General features: G+C 33.3%; 1 protein-coding gene across 3 annotated transcripts in view; it reads right to left on the bottom strand.

Annotated features, from left to right (window-relative positions):
- Positions 1 to 27,968, bottom strand: part of LRP1B (LDL receptor related protein 1B) — a 2,473,587-nt gene that overhangs the window by 1,018,062 nt on the left and 1,427,557 nt on the right. The gene's annotated exons all lie outside the window — the stretch shown is intronic.

The raw sequence follows: 27,968 nt of genomic DNA on the forward strand, positions 1-27,968 counted from the left end.
TGTTTGTAAGCAATGGAAATAAAAACATATATTAGCTCTCCCCCACGAAATCTCATCCATCTCAGTTATTACAAATCACAACATTCCACAAAAGGCATTGTATAGCATTTCCCTTATTTCCCTTTTTATCATGTTTGGGGGAATGATTGGAATTAAGTGTTAACCCCTAAAAAAAAAAATGTAACAATTCATTTCTTACAACAGACACGGTAATCTATCAAAGACTTCACTGTACCTCCATAGCTGCTGTTCCTAATATTGGATTAGTATTCACTATGTTTAGTAAACACAAATCAATTTCAATTAACCTGACAATATTTTAACAAGATTACTTTCTCATGAGACTAAATTACATTTGTAAATAGAACACTATCTTGCCATAGAAGACCATCTCTCCATGACTTAAATACTATCTCAAGAATAATCCAATTTCCAGTGACTGAGTAGTATTAATATTAGCTGGAATAGTGAGGATTCAATCATTAGTGAATTAATTTTTAGTTACTGCTTTCAATTGGCTCGTATTGTATCAGTATAGTATCTCTTTCACGTAAAACAATAACAACAACAACAACAATAACAACAACAACAAAAAACATTTAATTTAACTTTAATTTGCTCCGTGGCTTTCTTCATCAAAATTTAAACATTTAAATACTATTACACTGTGGCATGTCTGAATATAATCATAAATATAACATATTTCCATCCAAATATTCTTTTAAAAGCAACTTATCACAATAAATTAAAAATGAATTTCCAAATGATATACATTACAGGTAAAATAATTTTCAGTTTTTTAAAAGCCAAATAAAGCTACATAGAGCAAATAGAATAAAGCCATCCAACTTTGTATTTCTTTCCTGCTTCATTTTTCTCTTTTCACTTTATCCTTCATTTAGAAATCCTTTGAGATACTGGACAAAGATATCACACATTTATCTTGTCCCTAAAACTATTGTTTCATCATACTTCATCTAAATCATTAAATGTATCTTCCTCCCTTCTTCATTGTTCCCTGTTTCCCTCTCCCCTTTCCTTACTTCTTTATCTTTCTTCCACACATCTCTCTCCTTCCTTCCTTCTCTCTCCTTGCCTAGCATCCTATTTCTTATTCCTCTCCTCTCTCTGTCTCTCTCTTTCTCTCTCTCTCATTTTCTCTCTCTGTCTCTCTTTTGCTCTCTCGCTCCCTTTCTCACCCCCCATCATTATCTCATACCTCTCTATATTTGAGACTAGTTACCGTGTCTTTTTCTAAATAAATATATTCCCCTTTGAGATATGTACATGTGTCTATGTACACACACACATACATTTGAATATATTTCACTCTTTATCCAACTAGACTAACTACTGCTTCTGTGCCTAGAAATCTCATTCATTCTCATGGCTTCAACTTCTAACTGTATGGAGAAAAAAATCTGACATATGTGACTCCTTATTTTGACCATTTTGCTATCATTCACACTAACACCTCTGACCGTTTACAAGCATCTTCACTTGGATGTCTCACTATTAATTGAAATCTGAAACTTTTTTTTAATCTTTTCCTCTATTTTCTTCCGACTACTATTTCTGGTAAATAGTACCACCATTCTGGTATCTCCCATATCTGGATTATTGATCCTTCCCTATTTATCACCTGTCTTAATCATAATACCATAATACCACAATAAGGAATAACTTCATATAATCCAACTTATACTTGATCTAGAATCCTTTCTATAATATCAATGACATATAGTCATTCATTTTCAATGTGAATATGCCCAGAGACAGGGGATCCACCAATTCTTCATGTTCTTTCATTTCTGAGGACCTTAATGTATAATAGATATTTTTCGTATATGGACTTGAGATTTAGCTCTCTAAACCTACTTATAGCTTTTGGTTCTACCCTCTGGGGATGGATGAGCTCTGACCAGCACAAAGAACAATGAAACTGTTGCCTCTTGTATTTCAAATACATTATACTTCTATTAATCAATTCCATGCTAAAGATTGAAATAGAAAGGGAATATATTAGTCCTACAATTTAAATTGTTGAGATAATCATAATGCTCCAACAAGCAGCAGCAAAGGCACAGAGAGTTCTTAGCTGCCCCATGAATATTTCTTTCCAATTGGGTAAATTAATCCTGAAAATACAATTTTATTAATTCTTTGTGAATACCTCTTCTAAATTAAGTTTGATTGTTGCCTTTTCTCTTCATCTTTATTTTTCCTTGAAATATGAGCATTTTGATTTTGACAGGTAAGAGATAAAGAAATGGACAGTACTGGGCTTTCCATTTGATTTGGCAGTCATATTACATCCAGAGATAGAAAACAAGGAATAAATCATATATATGCCTTACACCCTCCCCCTTTTTTCCAGATATTGGAACTTGATAAGGGATCTTTATTGAAAAACCCTCAAAAATTTCCCCTTTACACTAGAAGAGGCAGATAAGAGATTTTTGACTTTTTTCCATATAGTACATTAGTTTTTTGACTTTTCTCAAGCTTTTATTAAATCACCAGGGAAGAATATAGTGGAATTAACACATCTGTGGTCCTAGATACTCTGCCTCTTTTGATATAGTCTAAAAGGGGATATAATTTTTTCTCAATCATATCTCACTTTTGATTCATATTGATACCCTTAAACTTTTGTCAAATAAATTGTTGACTAGTCATATCCCTCCTCTCCTTACTCTTTTTTCTCCCTGTAGGCTTCTTTTATCTGTTTTTGGAAAAGAAGGATATGGTTAACATAATTTCATTTTGTTAGATTCATCCTTATTATGTTAAGTAGAGTGAGGAAAGTATGGTATACATAGAGCGTACCAAGTTTCAGCTTTTCATCTCTTTGACAACAAATGATAATATGTATGTATATGTATGAATACACACACACACACATACATATATATATGTATGTATGTATATATATTCTTTTTACCTTTCCTACCTGTTCCCACTTCAGCATATAGGACAAGTAAAAGAAAATAAGTTGGAAAGGGCTCATGAGACATGTTTTCAATTTGAAATTTTTCTATAGGGTACTCAAACACAGGGTGACTTTTTTGAATACCAACATATAAGAACAATCTGAAGTGCTAAAATAAAATATAATACTAATTTATGTAAAGACTCATACAGTTTCAAAAAAACAAAGTTCATGGGCACAAAAGGGGGAGGAGAGAGGTAGGAACTAGACAGCAATTTGAAAAAAGATCTTAATATTCATCTTTTATGGATTATAATTTAACATCAGTCAGTGAGGTGACATGGCAGTAAAAACCAAAACCAAAAATAAAAACAAAACAAACAACAACAACAAAAAAACCTTAATGCAATATTAGGCTGCCTGTGGTAAAGCGTAAAGTGCATTACTAAAGAGATAGTAGTCCTACTATATATTACTCTTTTCTGCTCAGATCATGTGCAGACTAAAGGGTTCAATATTTTGTGAAGCACATTCATGAATATAAGAATATGCAGATTAGTACAATCATTGTAATGAAGTCTTGAGTTCAGCACATTTTGAGGATAAATTGAAGGTGATATAGGTTAGAAAAGAGAAGATTTAGGGGAGGTCTTAAAAATGCTTTTAAGTATTTGAAGGCTTGGATGGAAAAGGAATAAGTTTCTATTTTACACCCAAAGTCAGAAGCAGGAGAAAAGTATAGAAAATACAAAATAAATTTAGTTCCAATAAAAAGAAAACATTCCTGATAATTAGAACAATGAGTGTGAACTTCTAATAGGCAAATTAATCATTCCTAAGACTTCAAAATATCCCAAAGTGGAAAATTCTGTTTCCTTCCCCTCTGACCTTTGGGAAAATTTTTTTTCTTATAGGAAATTTTCAAACAAAAGCCATATAACTACTTATCTTATGTGGTATTATAGGAATTTCTGTTTAGGTAATTCTTTGATTAGCTAACTTCTAAATTCCTTTTCAATTCTGAAATTGTGTTATCAGACTTCCTTGTCAAAAATGAAGAGAAAGTTTATTACAGACTAGGACTCAAATATTTAACCAATTGTCTAATACAATTCACATGTCTTCTAAATAAGAGTTTATCTTTTCTGCTTCATATCTTTTCAGAAATAATTTTTGATAAGTTGATTTTATTTGACATGGATGATTATTTGAGCAGCATCTCAGCTTCCCTATAGCTCTATTAATGCTTTACAGTTGGCAACAAAAAGAAACTTTGTGTGTTGTTGCTTAACTTGGCTGATATAAATCAAAAGTCACAAGGGGAGAACACACAGACAGTGATAGAACACTGGGCTTACAGAATTATGGCTCTAATCATCCCTATACTTTACAGCAAGGCAACTATTATACCCTGTGACATCTTAAAACACATTTCTCTGGATGATAAAATAAGATTTATTTTTTTTACCAAAGATTTCCATTAAAAATGATTGTACTAGCCTTTATTGACGTCATGGTACAGAAACATTAAAAATAGACAGACTCTGACTATGTGGATACAGAACACAGTCTCAGTAAAGAAACTATAGGTTTATTTTGCCTCTGACTGACAGGATATTAGCCAAGGCATTTCAACTTGTATTGTTTCCTCCATTAGAATGTATGCTATTTGAGGACAAATGTTGTTTGCTTTAGAATCCCCAGTATTTAGCACAGTGCCCAGAACACAAAAAGTACTTAACAAATGACTGTTTTATAATTGATTTAAGCTCTCTATGCTCCCCACCCAAATTACGATTTTATAAAGCTACAAGATAAAAACGTGCCAATTTTCATAGGATGAATTTTCTTAATCATGTCTGATTTAAATCCTATCCATCCATCCATCTGTTTATGTTTTCCTATTATCCATCTTCTTATCTATCTCTATAAAATATACATAAGCAAATCTAGATATAAAGATGTCTTAAGTTTTATCTTAGACATATATATGATATAGCCACATAAAATATTATACATAAAATGTTATATGCATATATAATGTAATATTAAATGCATATATGTATATATGCACACATACATAAGTACATAAACATATATAATACACATGTGTACATTGCATATTTGTATGTGTGTTTAAGAAGGTGGAAAGCATGATAGCCAAATTTCCAGTGGTTGAGTACTGAAAGTTGAGAAGGCAGGAAACATAAAAAGTTTTTTTAAAAGTAGTTTTTCAATAAAAGGATGATAAATATAAACTTATGTACTGAAGAGATAGTAGTTCCAAATGAAGGTGTTTGTTTTGTAAAAGCACAGAGAAAATGGTGTGGAAGAATGTTTAGAAGAGATGTAGATATCAACAGTTTATTACAACTCTTCCCCAAAGAACAAGAATAATCACTGTTTTGTGTAATAGTTAGTCCATATTATATAATTAACAATCTAATACTAATAACTTTTCTTTGACCTTCATGAATAGATCCCATAATTTAGCATTTTTATGTTCTTGTTTCTCTAAATTAATTTGATTTACTTATTTGTAATATAATGGTTCTTAAACAAATGAATACTAATACAACTTTTAAAATTTTTCATTGTGAAAAAGGAATATGAATATACTTTTCATTTTATAAAGTAATAAATTAATACTAGGAATTAAATTAAGAAAAATAAATATTTAACATAGTTGTGATATGCAATTCAGACTCTAAAGGAATATTTAGCTTTTTAGGATATAGTTTAGATCTGAGAGCCCTTATGACATTTATATGACAAATAATTATGCTCTTTTCTCTGTCTACTCAGGACCATTCAAATCAGTTATAAAACAGTCATTTGTTAAGTACTTTTTGTGTTCTGGGCACTGTGCTAAATACTGGGGATTCTAAAGCAATTGCCATACAGACAATTAATGAGAACCTGAACATTATAACTGCTTATTAAATGTTTACTGATTGATGAATTCAGAGGAAAACAGTATTCTTCAGATTTAGTTATTAGATAGTATTTGAGGAGAATGTATAAGCCTGAGTGTTGAGCTTTGAAGAATGAATAGAATGCATATAAGTGGATTGGAGGTGTTCTGTATACATAGGAGTAAGAAATTAACAATGGAATGGGAGCAAAGGAATTGAAGATGAAAAACAAATGATCCACTAAAACAACAACAACTGAATGAAGCTGTATTATTTGAAAGTAAATCATCGGTGATATGGGCTTTGGTCAATTCCAAATGGTATTTTAGCAGCAGAAAGAATTGGGAATTCAGACTGTAGGCAATGAGAAGCATGCCTATGTTGAAAACACAGAGTCATGTGAAGGGAGGAAAATAATCAGTAAATTTAGAGCTATTAGGGCTATATAGAATTAAACTTGACAGTGAAAATAAACTAAGAAAAAATTGTGACTAGCATATTATTGAGTATAAGAATAAGGATGTTGATTACTATCCTTAACATATATTAGATTTTCCATAAAAATGTAAGTTAACTAACATGATTCTTCTCTTCTAAACCAAGAAATGCTAGCTTTTTAATTTAATTTAATTTTTACTGTGAATGAATACAGAATCTTTTTCCCTCTTTATCCCCAAATTTAGCTTCTTTGAAGGAATTCCTAATGAAAAAATGTCCTAAAAGAACTGGAATTTTTTTTTTTTAAGTGTAAGATATATCTTCGCTATAACCCACTCCAGGCTGCAAGTAATACAGCTATGTGAAAATAAATCAGTCTCCCTTTTTCTCCCTGGACCACTTACCCTTCCTTCACTATTAGCCAAGAGAAACACACAGAATCAGAATTGGGAATTATAAGTAGTAAATTACATATATTAAATACCTTTTAACAAAGTGCTTCAAGTGAGTATCTTACTGGTGGTGCTAACTCTACAAATAACGGATGAGAAACATGGAGAGTGGGTAATAAAGCACAGAAATCAATTAGTAGAAGAGGAAACTGATATTTTTAAAAAGTCTGCATGGTGTGGTATACAATACATGGGACTAAATGTCAGACAATTTGATCTTAAATCTTGGTTTGAACATTTAGTAACTATCACAAACTAGGTCAAGTACATTAAGCCATCTGTTTCCTTAAAAATGGTCATCATCTGGTACAAATTCCATTAAGTTATGAATTGGTTTGCATTAGATCATGCTAAAGTCCCTTCCTACTCAGGAAAGATAGCTTGAATTTATCATTCAAATTTCCACGATTTCTGTAATCAAATCAGTGCTAATATTAAAAATTTATTTTCAAGCAGCACAAAGATGGCAGAGAAGATAAAGGCAAATTTCTAAGCTCCTTTCTACTCTTGATACCAACTAGTTAAATCAGCCTCAAAAATAATGCAGGATAAAAACCACAAGAATTAGAAGCACAACTTACCAGCTGAAGAGAATCTGGAATTCCGACAGAAAAGGTCAGTTCTGAGGGGAGGAAAAAAAAAAAAAAAAAAGACCAGCACAGACAGGGTTGGACTAGGGGCTAGCACATTGTGCCAAACAGGCTAGGGAGAATTCTGGGATCAGAAAAGCCACTGAGATAGAGGATTCTGGCATAGGCTGATAGCTCTACTCTGCTTGTAAAACAGCAGATCAAAAGAGAACTCAAAGCCACTTTAAAATAAAAAACCAGAAAATATAACCACCCCAAACCGGAAGTGACCTAACACAGATCTCGGCATGGCTGTGCAGCTGCCTGCTGTGGTCCGGGGCTTTTCCTTGGAGCAGTTAAGTACCTGAAAGCAGGGGGCACAGCCCGGGGCAGCCTCTAATCCACATAGTGCAGGGCTTAGCCTGAGGCAGTGGAATTCTTGCAATAGCAAAAACCCAGTAGCAGCAACTGTGCTTCTGGGGCAGAGACTTCCAGTTTGAGCACAGGAGCTTTTTGCATGTCAGCTGCTAATATCCATGGCCCCACAGGAGGCTTTGGCTGGGATGTGTGGCGTTTTTACTGTTCAGCCCCTAGCTTCAGGGCAGTTGCTAGGCCATATAGCGGGGGTCCCTCACTGGCCACTCCCTGCAAAGCAGCCGTGCTAACCACCTCTGAGTCATTTCTGTGGTGGGGAAGGGAACTCTCTCCCAGAGCTCTCTCATAGCCCAGTCACAATGTTTGCTCCTTTCCAGCCCATGTTGGAGGAAGCTGGTAAATTTCCTACCCAAAGGGCTGACTTCACAGTTTTAACAATGAGTAAGAAACTGAAGAGAACGATTGACACCATCTATACAGAGAAAGAGTGGATATCCAACCCTGAGAAGGCCGACAGCAGACAGTCTCCAGATAACACCCTAAAGGGGAATGATACCTGCCCCCTATCACATAACTCTCTCCTAGAAGAAACTATTAAAAAAGTTAAGAGAGTCTGAAGAAAAATGGAGAAAGGAAAGAGAAGCTATGATAGAGAATAACAACATCGTGAAATTTGAGTTGGAAAAAATAAAGAATTCACAGGAGGTACAGGGAAACAAAATTTGTGAATTAGAAAAAGTTAAAAAATCATAGGAAAAGTAGGATTTCTGAATTGGAAAAGATAAAAAATTCCCAAGAAAGTAGGATTTGTTATTTGGAAAAAGAGAATAATTCACTAAAAAAAAAGAAAAAATAGTGAAATCGAAAAAAAATTCAACAGAGCAAAATAATTCATTTAAAAACTCAATTGGAAATATACAAAAAAAAACTAAAAAATGTGAATGAAGAAAACAACTCATTAAAAATCAAGACTGAACAAAAAGAAATGAATAATTCATTGAGAAACCAAGAATCAGTCAAACAAAACAAAAAAAAAAAGATTAAAAGCTGGAGAATAATGTCAAATATTTACTGGGAAAATCTATAGACTTGGAAAATAGATCTAGGAGAGATAATCTGAGGATCATTGGACTTCCTGAAAATTATGATGAAAAAAAGAGCCTAGATTCTATTTTACAGGAAATCATCAAAGAGAACTGTCCAGAGATAATAGAAACAGAAGGGAAAGTAGATGTGGAAAGAATTCATTGAACTCCTTCTGAAAAAGACTCTAAAAAAAGAACTCCACAGAACATTGTAGCTAAGCTGCAGAACTACCAAATTAAGGAAAAAATTTTGCAAGGAGCTAGAAAAAAAAAATTCAAATATCAAGGTGCCACAATAAGTGTTACTCAAGATTTGGCTGCCTCCACCTTAAAGGATTGAAGAGCCTGGTACCTGATATTCTGAAAGGCAAAAGAACTAGGAACGCAACCAAGAATAAACTACCCAGCTAAGTTTAGCATTTTCTTTCATGGAAGAAAATGGACATTTAATGAAACAGAGGAATTCCATTTGTTTCTAAGAAAAAAAAAAAAAAACAAAAAAAAAAAAACAGACTTAAACAAAAACTTTGATCTACATCCACAAAATTCAAGAGAAGCAGAAAAAGGTAAAAATAACTCTTGAGAACTGTATTTCTGTTGTGGATATACAGAAAGTCCACATGGATAATTTGATTTTACTGTTATAACATAAAAAAGGGAAGTAGTAAAGGGAAGGGGATAGTATCAGAAAATAAGAAAGGAGAGATAAAAAGAGGGAAACTACATCCCAGGAAGAGGCAAAGAAAATTGACCACATCTGAGGGGATTTAGAAAGGGGGAGAAACATTGTGTAAATCTTACTCTCATCAGATTAGGATCAAAGAGTAAATAATTAACATATTTGTTTTTCAGAGAATTCTCTCTCACACCATTATAAGGGGGGAGAGGAAAAGGGAAAAGGAAAAGAAGAATAAGGGAAGGGTACAAGAAAGGGGAAGGGATTTAAAAGGAGGGGGGAGGGATACTAAAAAGAGCTGTGCGTCACAAGTGGAGTCCATAAATTAGATACTAGGGAAGTGGTTCAAGGGGGACAAGGGGGAAAAAAGCATTATCAAGGGATAATATGATGGCAGGAAATACAGAATTAGTAATTTTAACTGTAAATGTGAATGGGATGAAGTCTCTTATTAAACCGAGGCAGATAGCAGACTGGATCAAAACCCTACAATATGTTGTTTACAGGAAACACATTTAAAGCAGGAAGATACATACAGAGTAAAGGTAAAAGGCTGGAACAGAATCTATTATGCTTCAGATGAAGCCAAAAAAGCAGGGGTAGTCATCCTTATCTCTGATCAAACAAAAGCAGAAATTGATCTAATTAAAAGAGATAAGGAAGGAAACTATATCTTGCTAAAGGGTAGTATAGACAATGAAGCCATATCTATACTAAACATATATTCACCAAGAGAGTTGCAAGAAGAAATAGACAGCAAAACTATAATAGTGGGAGATCTCAACCTTGCACTCTCAGAATTAGATAAATCAAAGCACAAAACAAATAAGAGAGTAATTAAAGAGGTAAATAGAACATTAGAAAAACTAGGTATGATAGATCTTTGGAGAAAAATGTATGGTGATAGAAAGGAGTATAATTTCTTCTCAGCAGTTCATGGAACCTATACAAAAATTGTCCATATATTGGGACATAAGAATCTCAAAATTAAATCCAGGAAGGCAGAAATAATAAATGCTTCCTTCTCAGATCAAAATGCAATAAAAACTACATTAATCAAGAAGTTAGGGGTAAATAGACCAAAAAGTAATTGGAAACTAAATAATCTCATTTTAAAGAATGACTGGGTGAAACAACAAATTATAGAAACAATTAATAATTTCACCCAAGATAATGACAATGATGAGACATCATACCAAAATTTGTGGGATGTAGCTAAAGAGGTAATAAGGGCAAATTTTATGTCTTTAGAGGCTTATTTGAACAAAATAAAGAAAGAGAAGATTAATGAATTGGGCCTGCATCTTAAAAAGCTAGAAAAAGACCAAATTAAAAACCCCAACCAAAAACTAAACTTGAAATATTAAAATTAAAAGGAGAAATCAATAATATTGAAAGTAAAACAAAAACAAAAACAAAAACAAACAAACAAAAAACAACTATTTAATTAATAAATAAAACCAAGAGTTAGTTTTATGAAAAAGCCAATAAAATAGATAAACCTTTGGTAAATCTAATGACAAAAAGGAAAGAGGAAAATCAAATTGTTAGTCTTACAAATGAAAAGGGGGATCTTTCCATCAATGAAGAAGAAATAAGAGAAATAATAAAAAGTTGCTTTACCCAACTTTATGCCAATAAATTTTATAACTTAAGTGAAATGGATGACTATCTCCAAAAATATAGGCTTCCTACATTAACAGAGGAGGAGGTAAACTGCTTAAATAGTCCCATTTCAGAAAAAGAAATAGGACAAGTTATTAATCAACTCCCCAGGAAAAAATCCCCAGGACCAGATCGATTTACATGTGAGTTCTACCAAACATTTAAAGAACAATTAGCCCCAATGTTATATAAACCATTTGAAAAAATAGGAGATAAAGGAGTCTTATCAAACTTTTTTTATGACACAGATATGGAACTGATACCTAAATCAGGTAGGTTGAAAACTGAGAAAGAAAACTATATATCAATCTCCTTAATGAACATTGATGCTAAAATCTTAAATAAGATATTAGCAAAAAGACTTCAGAAAATCATCTGGTTAAATATTAGGAAAACTATTAGTATAATTGACCATATTAATAATCAAATTAATAAAAACCATATGATCATCTCAATAGATGCAGAAAAAGCATTTGATAAAATACATCCATTCCTACTAAAAACACTTGAGAGTATAGGAATAAATAGACTATTCATTAAAATAGTCAGGAGCATATATTTAGGACCGTCAGTAAGCATAATATGTAATGGAGATAAACTGGAACCTTTCTCAGTAAGATCAGGAGTAAAACAAGGTTGCCTACTATCACCATTACTATTCAATATTGTAGTAGAAATGCTAGCCTCAGCCTCTGCAAAAAGAGCTAAGAAAGTGATTCAAGGAATTAGAGTAGGTAATGATGAAATCAAACTATCACTCTTTGTAGATGACATGATGGTATACTTAGAGAACCCCAAAGACTCTGTTAAAAAGCTATTAGAAATAATTCAGAACTTTAGCAAAGTTGCAGGATACAAAATAAATCCACATAAATCCTCAGCATTTTTATACATTACCAACACAATCCAACAGCAAGAGATACCAAGAGAAATTCCATTCAAAATAATGGGCTATAGTATAAAATATTTGGGAATATATCTACCAAAGAAAAGTTAGGAATTATATGAGCAAAATTACGAAACACTTGCCACAAAAATAAAGTCAGATTTAAATAATTGGAAAGACATTCAATGCTCTTGGATAGCCCGAGAGAATATAATTAAGATGACAATACTCCCTAATCTATTTATTTAGTGCTATACCAATCACACTCCCAAGAAACTATTTTAATAACCTAGAAAAAATGACAACAAAATTCATATGAAAGAATAAAAGGTTGAGAATTTCAAGGGAATTAATGAAAAAAAAAAAGTCAGATGAAAGTGGTCTAGCTGTACCTGATATAAAGCAGCAGTCACCAAAACCATTTGGTATTGGCTTAGAAATAGACTAGTCAATCAGTGGAACAGATTAGGTATACAGGACAAAATAGGGTATGACTATAGCAATCTATTGTTTGACAAACCCAAAGATACCAACTTTTGGGATAAGAATTCATTATTTGAAAAAAAAAAAAAAAACTGTTGGGAAAACTGGAAATTAAATATGGACCCACACTTAACACCTTATACCAAGATAAGATAAAAATGGGTCCATGATTTAGACATTTTATTTCTCTAATGAGATCATAAATAGATTAGAGGAACAGAGGATAGTCTACCTCTCAGACTTGTGGAGGAAGAAGGAATTTATGACCAAATGAGAACTAGAGATCATTATTGATCACAAAATAGAAGATTTTGATTACATTAAATTAAAAAGCTTTTGTACAAACAAAACTAATGCAAACAAGATTAGAAGGAAGTAACAAATTGGGAAAATATTTTTATAGTTAAAGGTTCTGATAAAGGCCTCATTTCCAAAATATAAGAGAATTGATTCTAACTTATAAGAAAGCAAACCATTCTCCAGTTGATAAATGGTCAAAGGATATGAATAGATAATTTTCAGATGATGAAATTGAAACTATATCTACTCATATGAAAGAGTGTTCCAAATCTCCACTGATCAGAGAAATTCAAATTAAGACAACTCTGAGATACCACTACACTCCTGTCAGATTGGCTAAGATGACAGGAAAAGATAATGATGAATGTTGGAAGGGATGTGGAAAAACTAGGAGGCTGATGCATTGTTGGTGGAGTCATGAAATAATTCAGCCATTCTGGAGAGTAATTTGGAAGTATGCCTAAAAAGTTATCAAACTTTGCATACCCTTTGAGCCAGCAGTGCTACTACTGGGCTTATATCCCAAAGAAATACTAAAGATGGGAAAATGACTTGTATGTGCCAAAATGTTTGTGGCAGCTCTTTTTGTAGTGGCTAGAAACTGGAAAATGAATGGCTGAACATCAATTGGAGAATGGTTGGGTAAATTGTGGTATATAAATGTTATAGAGTATTATTGCTCTTTAAGAAATGACCAACAGGATGAATACCGAGAGGTTTGGAGAGACTTACATGAACTGATGCTGAGTGAAATGAGCAGAACCAGGAGATCACTATACACTTCAACAATAATACTGTATGAAGATATATTCTGATTGAAGTGGATATCTTCAACATAAAGAAGATCTAATTTACTTCCAGTTGATCAGTAATGGACAGAAACAGCTACACCCAGAGAAGGAACACTGGGAATTGAATGTAAATTTTTTGCACTGTTGTCTTTCTACCCAGGTTACTTATACCTTCAGAATTCAATTCTTACTGTGCAACAAGAAAATTGGTTTTACACACATATATTCTATCTAGGTTATACTGTAACACATTTAATATGTATGGGATTGCCTGTCATCTAGGGGAGGGAGTAGAGGGAGTGAGGGGAAAATTTGGAAAAATGAATACAAGAGATAATGTTGTAAAAAAAATTACTCATGTATATGTACTGTCAAAAATATATAATTATAAAATTAATAAAAAAAATTATTTTCAGGCTATAGACACAAGAATGTAGATCACATTTATTCTTCTATTCCCTTCAAATAATAAAAGACTGCTGACATTTATGTATTTAAAAAGTTAATCCTGTCAATGAAAAGGACAAATAATAATAGATTAATGATTCTTAAACTTCTTTGTGTCAGGACCCCTTTGCAAATGAAGAGCATAAGTAAAGAGCTTCTATGGTTGGCTAAGTAATACAGAGTAGTTGGCCTGGAATCAGGAGCACTTTAGGTCAACTCTTGCCTGAGATACTTGCAAGTTGTGTGACCTTTATGAAGTCACTTAACCCTATTTATCTCAGTTTTCTCATCTGTAAAATGATCTGAAGACCAGAAAATAGCAAACTGCTCAAATATCTTTGGTAGGAAAACCCCAAATGGGACCAGAGTCAAACATGATTAAACAAGACAGCAGCATTAGGTCCCTTTTAATGCCTGTAAATGCAATTGCAATTTATCATTCTGAAAGGTAGTGGCAAGTATGTATTAGTTGTATGACCAATCTATATCCAATTGTCAATCTTTGTAGAAACACCATGACCAGAGGGAATGAACTCCATAATCCCTATTCTTTCATCCAGCATGCTATATTTGGAGTCAGTGTACCAGATTTCAAATCCAATCTCAAAATTACTGTGGGATTTTGTGTAACTCTCAACATGCTTTGAGCCTCAGTTTCTAAAAGAAGGCAATGTACTCTATAACCTCTGAAACCCCTGCAGTCTCTAGATCTATGATCCTATGATACAGGGTTGTTGAACAACTCATTACTGATCTATTCTTTAGCAATTAGACCCTGAATTACTTGAGCCCTTCTCAGTACTCTTTTCTTTAGTGATTGTTAATTTACTGCAATAGCATCTCTTTCATCCCTCAGGGACTCAAATCATGTCCAGAAATGAACTCATTATTAAAACTGAACTCATTATCTTTATCTCTAAATCCTCCTAAACTTCAAAATTTCCCATTACTATAAGGGCAGCATCATCTTCCCACTTTCAAAACCTAGCTGTTATCCTCACATTCTTATTACCCATAGCCTTGCATTTCTAATCTACAGCCAAGGGCCATTGATTACATCTTTGTAATATTTCTCCAATATATTCTCATATCTTTTCTGATACTGACAGGCCCCCATCACCTTGTGCCTGGGGTAAAATAATCTACTGCTGGTTTTTGCTTATCTTATCCTACTCAAACCTATCTGTTAAAGTGACCTTCCTAAAACCCATATCTGATCCTATTATTCTCCACTTTATAGATTAAAAGATGTTCCTTTAACATCCAGAATTAAATATAAAAACCTTTAACATTCAACATTTTTCATAAATTGGCTCTATATTGCTTTCCTGTCTTCTTACACCTTACTCCTTATCACATACTTTTTCCCCCCTGTTTTCCTAATTTCAAAATTACCAGGATAAAGGGAGGCTTAATTGATTTCCAGAACAAGTTGCTAATTTTGTTTTTTCTTTTATTCATTCATTCATTTAATTTTTTTATTATTTGTCTATGTTCTTTTAGTTATTCATTTTTTGTTTATTTATTTATTTTTAATAATCATTGTTTATAAATCATGTGGGAGAGAAAAATCTGAAGAAAAGGGAAAAATTATGGGAGAGAAAAAAAAAAAAAACAGAAAAAAGAAGTGAACATGGCATGTGTTCATTTACATTCAATCTCCATAATTCTTTTTTCAGGATGCAGATGGCATTTTCTATCCAAAGTTTATTGGGATTGCCTTGGATCACTGAACCACTGACAACCAGGTCTTTCAGAGTTGATCACAATAACTTGCTGTTATTGTGTGCAATGTTGTTTTTTTTCCCCTAGCCCTGCTTGTTTTACTGAGCATTACCTCATGTAAATCTTTCCAGATCTTTCTAAAATTAGCTTGTCCATAATTTTTTTGAAAATTAATATTCATTACCTTCATATATCATGATTTGTTCAGCCATTCCTCAATTGATGGGCATTTACTCATTTTCCAGTTCTTTGCTATCACAAAAAGAGTTGTATCAAACATCTTCAAATATCTGGGTCCTTTTCCCTTCTTTATGATTTCCTTGGGGTACAGTCCCAGTAATGGTAATGCTAGGTCAAAGAGTTTGCACAGTTTTATAGCCCTTTAGGCATAGTTCCAAATTGTTCTGAAAAATGGTCAGATCATTTCAAACCCCATCAACAATGTCCCAGTTTTCTTATATCCCCTCCAATATTTATCATTATCCTTTCCTATCATCTTAGCCAATCTGAGAGGTATGAGGTGGTACCTGAAAGTTGTTTTAATTTGCATTACTCTAATGCATAGTGATTTTAGAGTATTTTTCCATATGAGTATAGATAGCTTTAATTTCGTCATTTGAAAATTGCTCATCTCCTTTGACCATTTATCAAATGAGAAATAGCTTGCATGCTTATAAATCTGACACAGTTTTTTATATATTTTAGAAATAAGAGCTTTATCAGAAACACTGGAGCTTGTTTATACATTTTTTTTTTCTTTGTCCCATTAAATTGTGATCTCCTTGAGATAAGAGATTTTTTGTTGCCATTTTTTGGATCCTCTACCCTTAGCACAGTATGTGGCACATAGTGACATTTAATAAATGTTTTTTAAATGACCGAAGATTTTGTTATCTTTGGCAATGGTAAGCCAGGCATTGAAAAGTCTATCTTGTCTTCCCAATAGTATTGTAGACATTTCAATATCTAATAGGCCATAGAAGTCAGTTGATTTCATATAGGATCAGACAATGTAGAAGAATAAGACTCACTGGCAGAAAATAAGAATTGACCCCAAAAAGATGTAATATTCTTGCATAGTGTCCTTATTTGGTGTAGGAAGTAGAGTTTGCTTAGATTTGGGTTACACTGTGAATTTATTTTCTTTGAATTAATTTTTCTTATGCATTTCCAGTCTCAAACAGTTTTCAATATACATAAAACATTTCCCTATAGGAGTCAGACTATTATCAATTCAACAACCACCAAATTGTGAGTCATCAACACAGTGACTGTATACTCTGAACCAAAAAACAATCACACAAGATGTTTTTCAACATCTTATAAATTCTGCACTTACTTTTCTTGAAATCAGAACTATTTAGGAAAAAGATAAGTCTCTAGACTCTGAGAAACTCACAATCTCACATGCAGATGAAATAACTCTTACATATCTATAACATTTAGTAGAATGTGCTACATTTTCTCAAATATAGTGGTATCATGATAAGATCATAGGATTTTAGATTCAGAGACAGTTTAATTGTCCATTAAGTTTAACTATGTCCCTTTTATAAGTAAAGAAACCGAAGAAAATTAAATTACTCGTCTTAGTTGACACAGCTAGTTTCTATATGAAATGAAATTTGACCCTAGTCTTTCTAATTTTAAGTCCAGTTCTATCATGTTATACCACTTCCAAATGAGAATTTGTATAAATTAGATTTGAATTTTGATTCTTCATTTTATAATATTAATTGTGAGATTATAGGTAAGTCATTTTATTTCTATGAATTTGTTACTTCATCTGTAAAATGAAGAGATTGGTATACATGATTTGGGAATCTTTATATAAAGTATTAGCAAATCACAAAGCTCATTTGCATGCTAACATATAAACATTAACAATTACTCTTTAAAGATGGCCATCCAACCTAATTGTGTTTTATGGAACTTATTGACCACTTCTCAGAATAATACTTTTAAACAATTTGAGGAAATTTCAAATTTCAATAAGAAGCAAGTGGAAAAAGATTTTCCCCTCCTAATTCAAGACAATGGGCCCTTGGAATAGATCCTTTGAATGGAAGTTTGCATTCATTGGGAATCTATGGACTGCAGATTAAAAAATTTTAGACTAACCATTACCTTTCTATTTTTTCCTATCCCTGCTTCTATTAATAAAATTTAATCAATTTTCTTATTAATTATCTCTTCCAGAATTTTTCATGGAATTGAAATCAATTTTACTGGCCTACAGTAAGTAGATTTTTATCTTCTATTTTTATTAAAAGAAAAGAAATTTACCCTTCTTATGGTAGCTCCTCTCTTTTTCATTAACTTTTAAATATCATTGACAGTGATGAAGTACTCACATCTACTATTTCATTTCATCAAGGCCATCAAAGTATTCTTATTATCTTCTACTTCTCTTTCAACTTGGGCAATAATTTTTTGCTGTATCATTTCAAGTGTAAAAGGCATTCTTCTTGGGAGGGAAAACAGAAACAAAAATAAGATTCGGACATTTCTATCCTATTCTACCCCATCTTACTTCAAACAAAAATCTGTAGTAGGAGTAATGACCAACTACACCCCTATGCACAGTAGATTAAATTTTGTTTTGTTTTGTTTTTGTTTTCCTTTGTATTAAAATTCTTGAGACTTGACTAGTTCATGGAACTAAAGGTTCAGTGAAACTACTTCCTGTTCACCTGAGTACAAAAGAGCTTCCAAAAACTCCAGGTTTCAGTTGTTTGGTTGACAGACTACAATAGGCAAAAGATTATACTCAGAAATATCAACTCAGGGGAGGTTCTTACATCTCTCTTCATTGAGGGTTTTTTTTTTTCTTGTTTCCTTTAGGTGTAATATTTCATTCTTCCTAACAATCTAATAGGTAGAAAAGCATTCCTTGAGATCCATCACCTTTTTCTATGGAAAAGAAATAAAACTACATTTGAAAAACAGACGTCATTCAATTTATAGCAACAATAGAAACATTGCATATCCAAATGCAGTTCACTGAAAAAAAAATCCCCTATTCTCAATACTCCTTGATTTTTCTTCATTCTTTTCATATCTTCCTTAATTTTTCTTGATTCTGCCTCACTTATAATCTATAAGTAGTTTTTAGAGCTGAATATAAACCTACAGATTATTTTTCACTTTTGCATATATTCTTGAAAATGAACTTCTGACCTTTTTCGCCAGTCCAATTCCTCCAAATCAATACATGATTTCCCTATTGAATCCAATTCTTTCTGTTTTTTCTTACTCCTATGAAATTTCCTTTGAAATTTAAATATACAAAGTTTTACCTATCCTCTATATTAAGCGGTATTACTTGGGGTCCACTGACTAGTAGAGGATTTCAAACTTGGATGGGGAAAAATATTTTATTTTACCTATCTTTTAATTTAGAAATTAGTTTTAAAAAGACAACAGGTCCAGACTCTGTCTTATTATAAAAGAGAATGTCTCTCCCTCTTTGTCTCTGTCTCTCTTTTTCTTTTTTCTCTTTGTTTTTCTCTTTGTCTCTCTGTTTCTATCTCTTTTTCTCTGTATCTCTGTGTGTTTCTCTTTGTATGTCTCTCTTTGTCTCTTTTTTCTCTATGTCTCTGTTTTTCTGCCTCTCTGACTTTCTCAGTCTCTCTCTGTGTTTCTGTCTCTGTCTCTATCTTTTTTCTCTATCTTTGTCTCTTTGTCTTTCTGTCTTTCTCTGTTTCTATCTCTGTCTTTCTCTGTCTTTGGATCTCTGTCAAAGAGCTAAAGGAAGAAGGTAAGTCCAGAAGGTTACGCTGCATTCTTATAGAGATCAGTATATATAGAGATCAGTGCAATTTGGATGGAGCGGGGGGGGGGGGGGGGGGGTATGAATGGGATATGATGAGATAAGTCTGGAAAAATGGTTGGAACCAGATGGGAGGATAATCTTATATGTTGTTATATGGAATTTTGGATATTATTTTGTAGGTTGAAAGAATTCAAGAACATATTTTCCTATTTGGGCAGGCTACCCATTAATAACTAAAGGTAATGCTGAAACAGCAGTACAGCAGTCTTTCACTGGTTGGTTTCCAGGATGTAAACAACTTAAAGCATATAGTAACTATGTCTGCTTCATGTTGAGAAATAAAATGTATTCTACAATACAGGAAAAACTTAAAGGTGCTTTCTGAGATATGCAAAGATGTATAACCTACTTTCAGCACTTAAAAAATTCCTATTGCTTTCCAAAGGCATATATTTTCCCACCAGCTGAAATAACACAGATGATTGTCTCAGAAGTGAATAAGGTAAGTATCCTTGAAGTTGGAAGTTGTGGCCTGCTGAACAAATTTGGTTCACTGTTATGCTAATCACCAGAAAGCTGTACTGTCAATTTTTATTTTAAACCCTTACTAAATGGAGAAAAAACAATGTATAGCAAAATGAAACCTTTACTAAAGGAACAGTACAGATACAGATACATATATATATATATATATATATATATATATATATATATATATATATATATATATATATATATGTTGTAAGAAATATAACTGAAATGGAATGTATTACAATATTACAATAATGATGTGATGCTATAGATTAACTGATGGAATAGTAGAATAAAAATTCAAAAGTCAAAGTAAAAACATATTAAGTACTCACTTTGTTCCAGAAAAAATGTTCTAAGTGTTCGAAATACAAAGAAAGGCAAAACTCTTTCTTCAGGGAGAATTTTCTTTTTTATAAAGGGTAGAGAGTTGCAGAAAAAAAATATAATGATGCAAAAGTTCAATAAATCTCTCAGTTCCTTATAAAAGAATAATTACTTTGTCATAGATGCATAGAAGTGGAAAGTTAAGTCTGGTATTAGAAGAAAAGGCACTGGAATCAGTATTAGATATAGTTTGTACTTGTAGTTCTTCTATATGCTAACTCTTCAAGGAAATCTTTTAAACCTCTATTGACTTCACTTCCAACATCTTGGGAGTGGGATAAATGTATTATGAGCAGTTAGATGGTGCAAGAGATGGAATTCTTGGCCTGGAGTCAGGAAGACTCACCTTCCTGAGTTCAAATCTGGCCTCAGATGCTTAGTATCTACGTAACCTTGGGCAAATCACAACTCCATTTGTCTCAGTTTCTTCATCTGTGAAATGAGCTAGAGAAGGAGAGTGCAAAACACTCTAATATCTTTGCTAACAAAATCACAAATGGAATCATGAAGAGTTAAATGGAACAGAAATAAACGAACAACAATAAATGTTCTATGTTCTTTACTTATCTCATAGGACTGTGGTATGGATCAGATGAGGTAAAATATCCAAAAGTGTGGACTGAAAAGCTACTATATAAATATAAATCAATGCTGTAGTGGTTATTAGAATTGGAGCCTGTTGAAGAAGAGATGTTTTAGATTTCAAAATCCAACTGAAGAAGGGGTTGTCCTTGTGTGTCTGGAATCAGAGAACTCCCCCAAAATTATGGACACACTCAGAATGCAGAGTATTGGTTTACCCCGAGGAAAATACTTTTGATACAACTATGTGAAGTCAGGTTTATACACCTTAGTGCTATACTTTTTGGACATTGAATATATTGGTGGAACAGGGAGAAGAGATGATCATGAAAATGTCAAAACCATCTCAGATGTCATCCCCATGTAGGAAATTGTTATACTCAAAGAAAGACAATGTTGTGGAATGGATAGAGTATAGACATTTTAATTAGATAGGTATATGTTCAAATCCTGCTTCAGACATTTACAATATCCAAGATTATAGCCCATTCAATTCAATTTAGCCTGTTTCTTAAAGTGTAACAAAGGCAGTGTGATACAATGAATGACTTGCTTGAACTTGAAAAGTTCAAAAATTAAAAAAAAATAGTAGTATATACTACTAATATCATCAATTAATGGATGACCTTTATGGAGATTAAATGAAAAGTATTTCAAATACTTTGCAAATTGTAAAATCCTATCTTAATGTCACTTATTATAATTGACCAGGTAAAAGATAATGTACCTTGATTCCTTAGGATGATGGGAGAGAATCTCAGCACAATTTCTACTTCGAAACAAAAGCTGTTTCTGAAGGGTCTTTGCATTGCAGAATTTTCTTTTTGTATAACACATGGAGATAAAACATCAAATAGTGCTGCTCAATAATATTTACGCTTGAGGGAGGGGAGAGAAACTGTCTCTTTGCCAGTTAGTACTCTGTGGCAGAGACACAAAGTTACACTCTTATCAGCAAAATTGCTCTTCAGAAAACACAAATGATACAGAAATACTCCCTCTAAACCTCAGAATCTCCTCTTGATCTCACTCTAGCTCTGAGGGCAAGTAAACTTTTAAAGGCACAAAAATCATAAAGCTCCATCAGCTCCTTCATAGCTGTTGCTATAAAAGACATCATACACATGCTATCACAACCACTGTCCAAGATGCTGAACACTTTATATAAGATTAATATCAGACAGGGAAGTATAAGTGATAGAGAAATAAAAGGACTTCTCTATAAATAGAACACCCATAACCAGAGTATACTTCAGAAAACAATAGAAATATTAAAAACCTCCTTCTCAGTTTCTTATGAAATAAAAAATAAAATACCTCCAGTCCTTTCAGATTTTTTCACTTTGAGAAGGTAGGTAAAACAAATAGATAAAACAAAATAACCTTTTTTAAATAAGAGAAATAGATACAATTATTGCCTTCCCCCCACATGAATTTATTAGTGCCCTAACTCACCAAAGGGAAGTGTCCTTATTTGTAATGAAGATTAATATATTGATCACAGAAAACCACTTTTCCCCTAATCTTTAAAAGAAATGGTATTGGGAAGGAATTGAGTATTAACTATCTTGAAATGTTGACTTCAAACTGTATTTTAAACATATTTTGATTTTTTTTTTTTAATATTCCTTACAGATGCTACCTGAAATCTTCTTTGGGCAGTCATGTCAGTAATATTGGACACCTCTAAATTCTAACAGGGAGAACCTCTCTCCCTGTTAGAAATAGCTTTGCTATAAATTAATGTTAATCCAAAAATACTTCTTGCAGAGAAGCCTAAAAATATACACTATTGCTTTATTTTGCTTCTTTTCTATGGTATGTGGCAATTTATGAGAAAGTTTGCTATATCTCTATATTAATGAATGATATTTTTGAAAAGGATGGCGTAATAATAGACTATCTAAATAGCCATTGGTTTACAGATAGAAACACGTATTGTAAAAGAAAGATCTGCTACAATGATATTCAAGATAATGGGAGTTGGATGCCCTCAGTAGGACAGAATAAAGAGAGTTTCCAGAAGTAGCAGACTATTTCCAATTCCTTTTTCTTCCATAGAAGTAGAAGTCAAATTATATCCCACCAACCACTAGACAAATTCCCAAATGTTCTCTGCAGTTGCTTTCCTTATGTGTAGATTGAAATGACTGAAAATTACTAATCATTCAAGGATAGACTTAGGAAGCATCTGAAATTTATTGGATTACTCCTGCAGAGGAAAAAATGTAGAATGATAGGCTTTTTTAAACAATGATTGCAGAATCCTATTCAAAGACAGTTTTCATTCTTTTCTAGAATGGAAAGTGCTATTAGTAATCTATCAATTTTTCACAATACATCCACATACAAATACAACAATTACTTCAGGAACATTCTCTTCGAACAAAAAGTAGGACTACGTCAGAAATTGCCATTATGTTATAGTCCTCCTCTCTCTCTCTTTCCCTCTCCTTCTCCCTCTCTTTTTTTCTGTTTGTATATGTATACATATATATATATATACATATATATATACATATATATATATGTATATATATATATATATATATATATATACATACACCTTGAGACTGATGAAGCTGTCATTTTTTTAAATGGAATTCATTCTGTTTTAATTTGTTTACTTTGAACTTCATCGCGATGTTTTTGTAAAACTTCCTTGAGCTGTGAATCATCTAAAGTGAATCTGAAAATTCACTTTACAGATTGATAAATCTGTATCAATTATATGTTCAGCAGGACTTCACATGTATGTCATTATTTATATATTTGGGAAAATTTTCAATATATATTCCACTCCATACCTCTTCCTGATGCTGTTTCCTTGTTAAGTTGTTCTGAAGTAATTTAGATTTTTGTGATCTTATTCCCTTCTTTTTTATTTAAAAGCATACAATGTCATAAAGCAATATACTTTGCCTGTTTGCCAATCTCCTCTTCCTCCACACAAAGTAAAGTAAAAGAGGGCAAAAATTTACATTGTACTTAATCAACCCTTGTTAAATGCATTTCTAAATAACCAATAATTTAAATTTCAAAGATAACAAATTGATAAGATGCTTTATTCAATTTTACTTCTAAAATTCAGATGGGGAGGGAGAGGAGAGTGCTATCATTTTAAAGTCATTTTTACTTTATTAAAATATAAATATCACATAAAGAGTACAGAGAGAGGAGGCGGAGCCAAGATGGCGGAGAAGAAACACATGACTCAGTGAACGTCCTCACTCCCTCACAACCAATTAGATAAATTAAGTCTCAAAATTAGCTCAGGACTGATAGATACCACAAGGATTGGAAGCACGACTTACCAGCTGAAGAGAATCTGGAGTTTCAACAGGAAAGGTCAGTTCTCAGGGGAGGAATAAGAAAGACCAGCACAGACGGTGGGGTAGGGGCACACTGCGCCCATTGCGCTGGGAGGGGCTCTGGGATCAGAGAAGCCACTGAGGTAAAGGAATCTGGCACAGGCTGTTAGCTCTTCTCTGCTAATTATTTAGCAGTTCAGAAGAGAAAGCCAAAATATTTTAAAACTCAGATTAGATTTTCCCCGGACCCTGGGGGTGACTCAGGCACAGATCTCGGCACCAGGGGGTGTGGCCTCAGCTACCTCCTGAGAATAGTTAAGAGACTGACAAGTGGGTGGATACGGCCCAAGGCAACACACACTGCCTAGCTTAGCTGGAGGGAGTGGAACTCAGCTCCAGGAAGTCCCAGAGAAGCGGAACCTTTGAACTTGGGACCGCGGTTTCTGGCAGACACTTCCAGTTTGAGCGCAGGGGCTTCTTACGTCACCTGCTGCAGACACCCACTCCCCACCCGGACACATAGGCTGGGCTTCTTGCTGTCTTCACTATTCTACGCCCTCGAAGCACAGTAGTGCTAATCACCTCTGAGGCACTCCCAGGGAGAGGGTGGGGAACTCTCTCCCAGAGCTCTCTCTTAGCTCAGGCTCAGGAGCCGCTGCATCCATCCGGTCTGGGAGGAAGCTGGTAAAGAAGTAAATAATTTCCTACCCCAGAGACAGACCCCAAAAGATTTTTTTTAAGTATGAGCAAAAAAGCTAGAAAAACCATAGATTCCTTCTATACAGAGAAAGAGCGGGTGTCCAACCCCGAGGAAGTTGACAGCAGAGAATCAGATAACAACCTAAAGGGGAACGATTCCTGCCCCCCCATCACATAACTCTCTCCTAGAAGAAGCTCTTAAAAAATTGAGGGAGATCGAAGAAAAATGGGGAAAAGAAAGGGAAGTTATGATAGAGAATAACAATGTCCTGAAATTGGAGTTGGAAAAAATAAAGAATTCACAGGAGATGCAGGGAAACAAAATTAGTGAATTAGAAAAGGTTAAAAAAACACAGGAAAGTAGGATTTCTGAATTGGAAAAGATAAAAAAGTCTCAAGAAAATAGAATTTCTGAATTGGAAAAAGAAAATAATTCTCAAAAAAAAAATTAGGGAAATGGAAAAAAACTCAATAGAGCAAAATAATTCATTTAAAAACGAAATTGGGCATTTACAAAAAGAACTAAAAACTGTGAAAGAAGAAAATAACTCCTTAAAAGTCAGGATGGAACAAATAGAAATGAATGATTCACAGAGAACCCAAGAATCAGTCAAACAAAACAAAAAAAAAATGAGAAGCTGGAGAACAACGTCAAATACTTACTGGGAAAATCTATAGACCTGGAAAATAGATCTAGGAGAGATAATCTGCGGATTATTGGACTTCCAGAAAACTATGACCAAAAAAAGAGCCTAGATTCTATTTTACAGGAAATTATCAAAGAGAACTGTCCAGAGATAATAGAAACAGAAGGGAAAGTAGATGTGGAAAGAATTCATTGAACTCCTTCTGAAATAGACCCTAAAAAAAGAACACCACGGAATATTGTGGCTAAGCTGCAGAATTACCACACAAAGGAGAAAATCCTGCAAGCAGCTAGAAAAAAACAATTTAAATACCAAGGTGCCACAATAAGGGTCACCCAAGATCTGGCTGCCTCCACATTAAAAGATAGAAGGGCCTGGAACCTGATATTCCGAAAGGCAAAAGATCAAGGACTGCAACCAAGAATGAACTACCCAGCTAAGTTTAGCATCTTTTTCCATGGAAGAAGATGGTCATTCAATGAAACAGAGGAATTCTATATGTTTCTAAGAAAAAAACCAGACTTAAACAAAAAATTTGATCTACATCCACAAGACTGAAGAGAAACAGAAAAAGGTACACAGAACCCTTGAGAACTGTAACTCTGTTGTGGGTATATAAAAAATACTCAAGGATAATTTGATTTTACTGATATAAAAGAAAAAAAGGGGGGTGTGGTAAAGGGAAGGAGGTCGGTTCAGAAAAAGGGGAAGGAGTGATAAAAAGAGGGAAACTACATCCCAGGAAGAGACATAGAAAATACACCATATCTGAGGGAACTTAGTGAGGGGGAGAATCATTGTGTGAATCTTACTCTCATCAGAAGAGGCTCAAAGAGTAAATAATTAACATATTTGTTTTTCAGAGAATTTTCTCTCACCTCATTAAAAGGGGGGAGAGGAAAAGGGGAAAGGAAAAGGAGAATAAGTGAAGGGACTTGGAGGGAGGGGGGAGGGATCATAAAAAAAAAAAAAAAAAAAAAAAAAAAAGAGGGAGGGTTGCGCGTCACAAGGGGGGTCTGTAAATTAAATATCGGGGAGGGGGATCAGGGGGGTCAAGGGAAAAAAGTATAATCTGGGGATAATACGATGGCAGGAAATACAGAATTAGTAATTTTAACTGTAAATGTAAATGGGATGAACGATCCCATCAAACGGAGACGGATAGCAGATTGGATCAAAAAGCAGAACCCTACAATATGTTGTCTACAGGAAACACACTTAAAGCAGGGAGATACATACAGAGTAAAGGTAAAAGGTTGGAACAGAGCTTATTATGCTTCAGGTAAAGCCAAAAAAGCAGGGGTAGCTATCCTTATCTCAGATCAAGCAAAAGCAGAAGTAGATCTCGTTAAAAAAGATAAGGAAGGAAACTATATCCTGCTGAAAGGTAGCATAAATAATGAAGCCATATCAATACTAAACATATATGCACCAAGTGGTATAGCATCTAACTTTCTAAAGGAAAAGTTAAAGAGAACTGCAAGAAGAAATAGACAGTAAAACTATAATAGTGGGAGATCTCAAGCTTGCACTCTCAGATTTAGACAAATCAAACCACAAAACAAACAAGAAAGAAATTAAAAAAGTAAATAGAACATTAGAAAAACTAGGTATGATAGACCTTTGGAGAAAACTGAATGGCAATAGGAAGGAATATACTTTCTTCTCAGCAGTTCATGGATCCTATACAAAAATTGACCATATATTAGGACATAAAGATCTCAAAATGAAATGTAGGAAGGCAGAAATAATAAATGCCTTCTTCTCAGATCACAATGCAATAAAAGCTACATTCAGTAAAAAGTTACGGGTAAATAGACCAAAAAGTAATTGGAAACTGAATAATCTCATCTTAAAGAATGACTGGGTGAAAGAGCAAATTATAGAAACAATTAACAATTTCACCCAAGATAATGATAATGATGAGACATCATATCAAAATCTTTGGGATGCAGCTAAAGCAGTAATAAGGAGAAATTTTATATCTTTAGAGGCTTATTTGAAGAAAATTGAGAAAGAGAAGATTAACGAATTGGGCTTACAACTTAAAAGGCTAGAAAAAGACCAAATTATAAACCCCCAACCAAAAATTAAACTCGAAATACAAAAATTAAAAGGAGAAATCAATAAAATTGAAAGTAAAAAAACTATTGAATTAATAAATAAAACCAAGAGTTGGTTTTATGAAAAAGCCAATAAAATAGATAAACCTTTGGTAAATTTGATCAAAAAAAAGAAAGAGGAAAATCAAATTGATAGTCTTACAAATGAAAAGGGGGATCTTTCCACCAATGAAG

The sequence above is a fragment of the Sminthopsis crassicaudata genome, chromosome 3 (genome assembly GCF_048593235.1).
Source record: "Sminthopsis crassicaudata isolate SCR6 chromosome 3, ASM4859323v1, whole genome shotgun sequence".
NCBI classification, from domain to species: Eukaryota; Metazoa; Chordata; class Mammalia; order Dasyuromorphia; family Dasyuridae; genus Sminthopsis; species Sminthopsis crassicaudata.